Source organism: Ambystoma mexicanum, chromosome 6p (genome assembly GCF_040938575.1).
Source record: "Ambystoma mexicanum isolate Mex_15411 chromosome 6p, UKY_AmexF1_1, whole genome shotgun sequence".
Taxonomy (NCBI): domain Eukaryota; kingdom Metazoa; phylum Chordata; class Amphibia; order Caudata; family Ambystomatidae; genus Ambystoma; species Ambystoma mexicanum.
Window position 1 is genome coordinate 496,823,166 of NC_090935.1, and position 10,045 is coordinate 496,833,210.

A 10,045-nucleotide genomic window follows, 5' to 3' on the forward strand; every position below is an offset into this window, starting at 1 on the left:
CGGGCATTAACAGGTTATGCCCCAAAAATGTTTATTGTGTTTATTTATGCGGGATATTGCCGGCTATACATCTTTATTCGTGACCACCTGCATCACACAGATGCGAGGCGGTCATGTGTCTAACAAAAGAGCCGTTGTCTCGGCAACGTCTCAACACGGCAGTCTGAGACACTGCCCTGCAGCTGCACACAGGATTCGTTCGCTCCGTGTGCTGCAAGGTAAGGAATTTGCTCACAATACACCCCTCTTACCTTTCTCTATACATGGTTATGCCTCCAATGACACGGCATCTAACTAGATTCTTTATGATCACCAGATTCGTTCTTCTACGAACACAAGTGGTTTTTACATTCTATCCACGTTATCTACGACATTTTTGCTGACCCATTTTAAAGTGGGCATGAATGCTGAACGTTCTGTTTTACACCATTGGCCACATCTATAAGGTAAAACCTAGTTTCATATCCTTTTTGTCCCATTGACTTATATTGCAAACCACTTATTGTGCCTTCTTGTTTTTGTCTTTTACATTTATCAACTTTGAAACCACTACTGATTGGTATGTTCTACCCTTATTTATTTGTTTTCATCAATGTGTGCTTTGTTTTATTTATTATCATGATGTGAATGTATTACGTTACATATCTGCATAATTGCTTAAATTACTAGACTTGCCCTGAAGAAGGAAATTATTTCCGAAATTCATTGGCATATTTAGTCTAAATTACGTATGGATTGTGGCAATTGCTCCCTCACTAAGGATTCCTTAGTGATAGCTTTATTTTTGAATTTCTTTGGATAAATCATTATTTTGATATAAACTACCAAACAGACTCATCTCTCTATTTTTGAGCAAGTATTATACATTTTGGATAACTGAGTATACTGCTTTGAACTTTAAATAATTACGTGCCCAGGTTGGGCCCAAATGAGAGCGGCTGTGTGACCCAGTACTGTTACTTGGTCTCTAGCTTTTGTTGCAATTTTGAGTCCGGGTGTCTCCAGACTTGTCACAGCCAGCTCCTTCTAAATTGTGTGTATTTTTTTGAACATTCAATCCTTATTTTATACTGACTTGAATATTTGGAATATTTTTGATATTTTGTGGTGCCCACTCTCTTCTCCGTTTAAACAGAGTGATGTGGTACTATGTTGTATTTGCTGCTGAAAGAGAATGTTGCTGTCTACGATGTCTTTGAGGGATCTGGCAGGTGGGGCACGTTGGGTGGTGAATCGTCCAGGTGCATCTCATTCAGATATCCTAGGATGGTTTCCTGTTTGGATGGGTGGCCAAGGAGCATGAATTCCATTTTGGTTGGTTGAGTTTTAGGTATGCACTTGTCACACATGTGTGGAGAGTGCTTTGTCATTTCTGGAGGTGAGTGATATGATATGATAGGTTATTTATAACGCGCTCAATACTCAGAGGTTTCTAAGTGTGGACCCAGGGATCGAACCTCTGGTGCTCCGTGTCATCTTGCTTCCAAGGCGAGCACATTGCTGTTGAGCTATCATCCCGAGACATCCCAAAAGTGATGTCGTGGGAGCAGTTTACTTCATGGAACATCTGTGTGTCATCCGGGTATTGGTGTAGCAAGATGTCTGGGTTGTCAAGGATTGATCCCAGTGGTTCCATGAATAGATTAATGATCACCAGGAATAGGATTGAGCAATGTGGCACTCCACAGGTAACTGGGCAGTGGCCAGATCTTAAGGTGCCCATATAGACAGCCCGGTTTCTGACCAAAGTGTAGGAGGAGAACCAGTAGAGAATCGTTCCAATGAACCCATTCTTTGTTCGAAGAGGCTGATCAAAGTCTGGTGGGCCACGGTATCAAAGATGGTGGATAGTTCCAGGAGGACACAGAGGCAGGAATCCCCTTTGTTCACAATCTGGAGAACATCATCGATGACATGGGTGGTTGCTGTTTTTGGTGCTGCATGTATGACAAAACCTAGATTGGTAGTCCTGGAGCAATGCTGACCAGTTGACTTGCTTGTCAAGTTGTTTGTCATTACCTTCCCAATGATTTTTGGCAAGGTTTTCTGGTCCAGTTTATGTATTTTGACTGAATAAAAAGCTTTCAGGCTCCAGCTGAACCGGTTCTTGCTATTTGGCTCCAGTCAAATACTTTGGGCAAGTTTCTTAAAAAGTAGCGCAGGTAAAAACAGTGAGGACGTGCTTTTTTTTTACTTGTGCCACTTTAAGAAATATAATACAGTTCCACATCTGGGACTGCTAGACCTCTCAACCCATGTCAGTGACCGCAGATCTACTGCATTGCGCAGGAGTTTATCCGCTCAGAGTAAGCTGAACAATATCTTTCCAAGATGGTGAAAGTATGTTCCTGGGACAAAGGTTGGTACAGTTTAATACAATAGAGAGAAGCTTAGGTACTATCTCCATATGTATTTGAGAAATCCTACCCATTGTTGACTTGGGCAGCTTTATCCACAGTTCTACTTTCTATTCTTGGTGGGTATTTCCTTATAATGGGGCTGGGGCCTTCGTTAGGACACCCCACTTTGCTTGGACCTATACCTTGGCCCTGGGACATTGCCTGGCAGTAAAGACCCCTGAATTGGGCCTTGTTGCTGAATTAATGTGCTATACACATACTTCTGATGCCAATGTTTATGTGGAAGAGTTTGCGCTGGTAGAGCCCTTATCTAAGAAGATTTGGCCCTGGGAACGTTGTTCCAATCGGGTGTGACCGCATGCATTAGTTCAAGCTCTACAGAGTTTTAGATCCTGCGACCATTCTGGTGAACAACCTGAGCGCAAGCAGCACTTCAGCGTCTTCGCGCGACTGCGTCTGCTTTGGGCAGAGCCATCCCGATGGCCACTGCTCCTGTAGTCCTGCTGCTAGGATTACTGAGAACTGTAATGCCTTTAATGTCTTTTGCTTCGGGAGCTATTGGAGCAATGGTTGTGTCGGCATGCTGGTCAAATATGGCACCTAGTGTGTCCTTTTAGGGTCCTGTGTGTCCTCCTGTGGTCTCCCACACCCAGCAGGGCTGCACCGTTCCCTCCTATTGTCCCTGTTCCCTGACAGAAGCAAACTCAAATTAAAAGTTTATGATGACAAGAACTGTAAATTTAGATGTAACATCATAGTGTTGTGGGTTCCCAAAGAAAATGATGAAACAATCAAATATGTTGAGCGTAAACTAGGGACCGGCACCCTTCATTACGGGAGCGCCTATTACGAGGTTCCCTTTGCGGGACCCAGAACAGACATCTGGTAAAACCAGACGTCCTTTCCTTGTCCCGCGAGGGGAAGAGGGAGCTAATAACGGGCCATTTGTAATGTGCCGTTATTACCTCCCTCCCCATTCCCATTCAGCCCTATGGGGGCTCAAATGGGGATGGGGATGGGTTCCTACAAGGAGGAATTACCGGGTCCTCCAATGTCGGAATGACCCGGTAATTCCTCATTGCAGGAACCCGGTATTGGAGCCTGGTATGGAGGCAGCCATGGCGCTAATAGCACCATGGCTACCTTCATACTCGTAATGAGGCCCAATGACTGAAAAAAGTTTTCTATTACATTGAATAGAACTTTGCTGAAACTGAAACTGAACTGTTATCTTAGTATTCCTGAATTGATCAAGGGCAAGGGAATGCATCCCTGGTCGCAAGGAGTACCTGCAAGAACATTTTAGTTTGAAATATAAAATACTTTTTGTTGAACTAAACTTTAGCCATATTTTCTTTGTATGATTTCATTCTATGTATTAGGGTGAGGGCCAGAGATATTTTGGACATTAGGTCAATTTTCTTTAGTTTTAGTTTTCTAGGCAGGGATATTTCTATTAGGTTAGGGAAAGTTGGGCATTCATTAAACCCCCTTTGAACTTTGAATAAATTGCAAACCTTGAGAAAACCTTACCTTTGTATCGGTCTTGCATTTCTGACCCCTTGCATCCCCTATGCTGACCCCTCACATCCCTATGTGAAGGGCAGTTTTGTCTGATATTTTTAGATGGTCATCTTCAAGTTTCTTTGATGTGCTGTTTAATGGCTGGAAACATTTCTGTGCCGCCAACAGTGTTTTTTCTCTTTTAAATATTACCAATAGATGAGATGAGTGGTACAGTTCCTTTGGGCAAGGAAGACACAGCGAATTAGTGGCGATACTGTAAGGGCCTCATTACGAGCTGGGCGGTAAGGGGTTAACGGCACCGGTAAAGGTGCCAGAGCGTTAACCCCTTAACGCCCTATTACGAGGTCCGCTCGCGGGACCCTCTCTGGATGCCTGGTTTTACCAAACGCCCTTTGCGGGTCCCGCGAGCGGCCCAGGATGCTAACAATGGGCCCGTCATTAACAGGCCAGTTTTTAGCATGCTCCCCATTCCCATTGAGCCCTAGGGCATTGCTACCTCCAAACTCGTAATGAGGCCCTGGGATGGGGCTTCCAATGTTTATATACTTATATATGGCTTCTCAAAGGAGGGTCCAATGGAACCATCTGCTCAATGATCAGGGAAAGCAATGGGTTCCCCTGGAAAATGTGGTTCTCTCCCTGGAATGCATATGGGTTCCAGTTATCAATATACCAAAGAGGTTCTATGGGCCAAACATGAGCAGAGCCAAGAGAGCAACCACATTAAACATGGGATGACATATTTTGCAAATCACACACCTATTTGTACCAACCACAGCTAGTGCTGTGAAGGTTTATGTAAAGAAATTAAGACTCGGCTCAATTCCTGGATTCGTTAATTAACCAAAAAAGAGGATTCGTGGAAAATCATTTAATCCCACTGTCTTTTCGGCCAAAATTGAAAATCCATAGAAGCGATTCAATTTGTTAATACATTGAAAATATGTATGAAATGCAAATAAAAAAATGACATAAAGATAGTAGTAACATGTAGTTGTATGTTTTTTGGATTGGTTACTGCTGTCTGGCACCTATTAGTACCTGTATTTCTATCAACAGCAGTAAATCCTGTTGCCTTATCTTGTCCATGTGGTGAAGGCACCACCAGCCACTGTGGCCGTAACACTGGCATTAGGTGCAGAGGAATTACCCTCAACTTGATCTTGTAGCTGCTGATTTTGCACATCCTAAATAGAAAACTCGAAGTCCCAGAATGCAAAATGATGCGTGCCTGAACCATCTCTTTTACACTGCTGTACTTTCAGCACTTTAAGACACTGAGGGAAGTTGTGTAATACATCAGTTGGTTCTAGAAGGATGAGATGCTTATGGAGGTTCTTTATCACAAACTATCAGCTCTTTGATATGCATGATGTAAAGAGCATCTCACAATCTGCAGAATAGCACACCTTTTGATTTAATGTCAAGCTATATATCATGGATATAAACTTTGTTGTGTTACCCACTTTATCTTGGAAGCGTATACAGATTTGTTCGGTAACTCGAGCTCTGTGTGCTCTTTCAGTTGGACATGTCCCATTACAGTGCCAAACGTACACACATAAGAGAGGTGATGCTGATAATATAAGAAATGTATTTTGTGCCATTACCTCCACGTCCCTCTTCCTTGTCCCAGTACTTACCTGCATACTTGCCAACATGACCCACTCCAATCTGTAGGTGTTATCCAGTCCTGGTTCTTTTCTCTGAATTCTGGGTTTGCAGTTCAACTTTTCCCATAGTAAAACTCAGACTACAAGTCCCAGGGTGGGTCATGTTGGCAACTATGTACTTGCGAGGTCCATGACTTCCATCTCAGGAATCCATTCTATCTATTTATCAATACCCATACCTACACCTCCCCTACACTGAATGTACAATACTCTCCCACCCCCGTAGCATGTTAATGTTTTTATTTGCTGCCTACGTGTCAGGATCTTGGGTCGGTGGCTGGGCCACCTGCTGTTGTGTTGTTTCCTCTCCCTGCTGTGCTCGGAGGGACAACTGTATGTTCTACTGTATGCTGTACTACCCCCTGCAGTCTGTGCTGGGTTTCTGGGTGCATGGGGTTTGGGGTGTTCATTTCCCAGGAGGTCCCTTTGCTGAGCAGGGGGTCTGGTTGAGCGTGATCCAGTTTTGGAGGCCTTTGAGTTCCTGCTTGGAGGTCTTGCCAGGATGATCATCAAGCCCGGGAAATGGAGCCACTCTGAGCCCAGATGGCAGCGAGTGGGGGTTCTCGGTGGGCCCTCGGTCTTCACTAGAGAGGATGGTGGAAGGGGCTTTATACTCGCTCCTCTGAAGCCAGTGACCTGTTTAGCTCTGGTCCCCATCTCTGATGCGTTTTTTGTTACATGGGAGACCGGGTGCGGGTCAGGTTTGCTTGGTCGCATCTACGGATGGTCGCAGTGATTTACAGATGGAGTGGATAGAACAGATGGAGCGGATGGAACGGATGGATTGGATAGAATAGATGGAGCGGATGGAACAGATGCAGTGGATGGAACAGATGGAGCGGATGGAACAGATGGAGCGGATGGAGCGGATGAAACAGATGGAGAGGATGGAACGTATTGAGCAGATGTAACTTATGGAGTGAGTGGAACACACAGAGCGGATTGAATGAACAGGAAGGATAGAACGGATGCGACACACTAAACAGATGGGTAGGATGAAATGGATCTACGAAATGGATACACTAGCTTATGTGGATAAGGATTGAGTGATGGAATGGATGGAAAGACTACTAAATTAAATGATGAACTAGACAAAATGTATGAACAGACGAAGTGGAATGAACCGACAGAGTGAATAAAATGGATAGAATAGATGGTACAGATGGAATGCTCGATCTCAAGTGCCTTATTGATAACCACCATATCACAATACCACGCTTACTCTCTCCTATACACCACCACTCAACTAGAACACAGCGATACTATGACACATTCGGTATAGCTGTTCTCATACTAACACCCGCCACATACTCCTCATCATCCTAATTAAACACAGCTAAGCGTTCTCCTCAGGCCTAATGCAGCCATAAATCAGTCTGGGTGTCTACCCCCCAGAATGAACACATATAGCTGACCTCCCAACCACCACACCTACCGCTAAGAAGCAGCTATCATGCAACTGCCACACCGGCTGCACACATATCCAGTGCACCCACGCACCTTATGACCCTCTCTCTCTCAACTGACTTGAACAACGGTTCCCGAGGACGTTCAACCTACCAGCGCTTTGAGATCATACCAATGATACATAAGGCGCTCTATAAATGCAAAATAACATAAGATAACATAACATTAGACCTTGCACCTCTGCTCACTGCACCCGTGAGGTCCCTCCTTGTAAAAGTATATATATTAAAAAATGAAACATACACCAGAAAGTGTGCCGGGCCGCACTCGAGAACCTCCAGACTGCCACAAACTCACTAAATGCCAAATCATGTATCAAATGTCATTTATTGATGGGGAACATGCCCATGGAGTGGGAGGCCGCTAGGCAACGCATATTGCACCGTCCTGGTGCTTGTTCACACAAATATATATATATATTAAAGGAAAGAAACATGAGTTGCAGGGACGTTAAGGTGAGAATTTAACGCAACAAATCCCTGAAATTCAGCTAAAGCCACCATTACTTTGTGCCCACTGTTACACAGCCTATCACCACATTGATAACATACAAAAAGGATTTGGTTTGCCCAAAGTGGCAGGTAGCAGACTGGGGCAATCATAAAGACAATCAGAAAAAGTGAGTACTGCTACCAGTGGGTCTCACCCATGGTGGTCATATTAATCAAGACCCAATTGGAGATCCCCAATATTACTGATCGGATAAATCATAAAATCCAAAAGTTGTCCGAAAGGAAACACATAGACGAGCTGAGGGGTAAGCTCAATTAGATATATTTGAAAAGTAGAGTTGATTTTCCCAATTAACAATGCAGGATTAAGAAAGTATAATGACACCCCTGAAGGTGAAATTGCTTCTAAAGTAAATACAGTGTACCGGAGAAGTCATCATGAAAAAGAACTATTGTGAAAAGTACACATATTAAACATAAACTAGAGAACCTTTGTCTAATTGGACATGGTTACCAAAATATGACAGTTAAAATTCACAAGCAATAATTCACAAAACACATACGTTTCGACCCTTAGGTATTAACTAGAGAGAGGTTCGCTGTTGCAAGAATCACAGAGAACACACACAGGATATAGAGTGCAGACAATATTCACATCTACCAACTGAATGGTAGATCTGCAAGTGTTATGCCAGCAGGTAATCCAACTGACAATGATTCTACCGAAGGGTTCACTTAAGCATTCTACATTCCATTCTCTAGAACAAACAGTGGTCTCTGTTGACTGTTTTCACACAAAAACACACTTTGCCGATGTTGCAGGGGGTCAAGCTGGGTAGTTCCAGTAGATAAGTGCTGACAGTGTCTCCTGAGAGTCCAAAAGTTGCCAGCCTAAAAACTATTTCATGAATTGCCCCTTGCTCAGTGAGCATTTCGGCGGCAAATATACAACAGTCCAGGGCAAATAAATGCAGTTTGTGGATATTTGTAATGGTCGCCTTCTTGAAGGCGAGGTAAATGACCCCTGTAAGAAAAAAGGTCCCCTTTAGTTCTGTGTGTTTCCTTCACAGGCACTTAAAGGCATCAAGTAATAGTTTTTTGGAAGAATTAAAATCATGAACACATAATTTTATGGGCAAAGGGAGGTGGAGGATAATTTACTATCTCAAACAAGCCGTGGTGAAAAGCAAGGAATTCCAAACCTACTCACCACGGGGATCCTGCAAGTGTTCTTCACAAGAAAACGTCCCCTATGGGTACTGCTCTCATCTAGGGCTGCCCCTGTAATACTTTCTTGTGGGAAGCTCTATATTGGTAGTGCTAAGTGGCACAGAACAGTCGGTTGGACATGCGAGTAATCAACTTGTCCAGGTTCCCTAAAGTGAGGAAATAGGCATGGTGAGCCATTAGCCATACCGCCCTGCATTGGTGTAATTACTTCATGCAGGTACTGCACATTGGGCCTCATTACACGGAAGGCGGTAATCCAGGGTGCTATTAGCACCCTGGACCATGCCGGTAAATTACCGGCACCGCCTTGGCGGAAAGGGGATTTACCGCCCCATTCCAAGGTTGGAGGGGCGGTAAATCCCCCTTCCGCCATTGCCCTTCCCCATTCCCATTTCTGCCCCATAGGGCTCTATGGGAATGGGGAAGGCGCTAATTACGGCACCGCAATATTGCGGTGCCGTAATTAGCTCCGAGGTCCCTTAGCGGGTTGGTACTTAACGCCTGCAAGAAGCAGGCGTTGATTCCTCCAACCCGCAAAGGGACCTCGTAGTACGGCGGTAAGGGTTAACGGTCACCGTTGCCATTAACGGTGACCGTTAACCCTTACCGCCGTCCGTGTAATGAGGCCCATTGTCTCACATATTTGTAACATCATATGTTACCTGTGCGTACACTTTTTGGGGCCCCATTAAATGCTCCAGCCGACGTATCTGAGTGAGCTGTTCTTTATCCTGTGTTCTTTGTACGCAGGAAATATTTTTTGAGGGTCCCCCAGTGCGTTATTCTGGATGCTGGGTAAAAATAGCAAAAAACAAAGCGAGAAAGGGTGTATAATTCGATTATACCCAAGAGGACACGCTCGGACCTATCGTTGGCCATATTCTAATTCGCCTTTCCCATTGGCAATTATGGCGTCAGAAGCCAGAATGTATTTAAAACATTTACCTGTGACCGGAACCAGCCGGGGGAGAAAAAGGGTTGAATCCGACACTGTGGCGTGGAACAGCCTGTGGTTCATGCTGTATCCCAAATCTTTCTCACGATACACCTGCTCGTGTAAATGCAGGCAGCACGCTGGGTAGAATTGGTCTTATTGGGAGCCAGCCGTCAGTGGGCTGAAACGCAAAGCGGGTATCCAGCGGGGCGCCGGCTGGATCCCTACGTCACTATGGGTGTGTGTGTAGCATCCAATCAGGTAGCCGAGCCCATCAAACCTGATTGGATGCAATGTCTGAATGTGGAAACTGACAAAGGCGTGTTCGGTGGAAGTTGCTTGGGCGCCTTGTGGAAGAAATGTCCATCCTCGGAACCACCCCACGAGTCCTAATTAAGAGGT

General features: G+C 44.6%; 1 long non-coding RNA gene across 1 annotated transcript in view; it reads right to left on the minus strand.

The window, feature by feature from the left end:
* Window positions 1-9,831, minus strand: part of LOC138510941 (uncharacterized) — a 169,014-nt gene extending 159,183 nt beyond the window's left edge. The window contains exon 1 of the long non-coding RNA XR_011280484.1: window positions 9,655-9,831. This is a non-coding gene — a long non-coding RNA (uncharacterized lncRNA). The remainder of the gene's footprint in view (window positions 1-9,654) is intronic.
* Window positions 9,832-10,045: the final 214 nt, after the last annotated feature.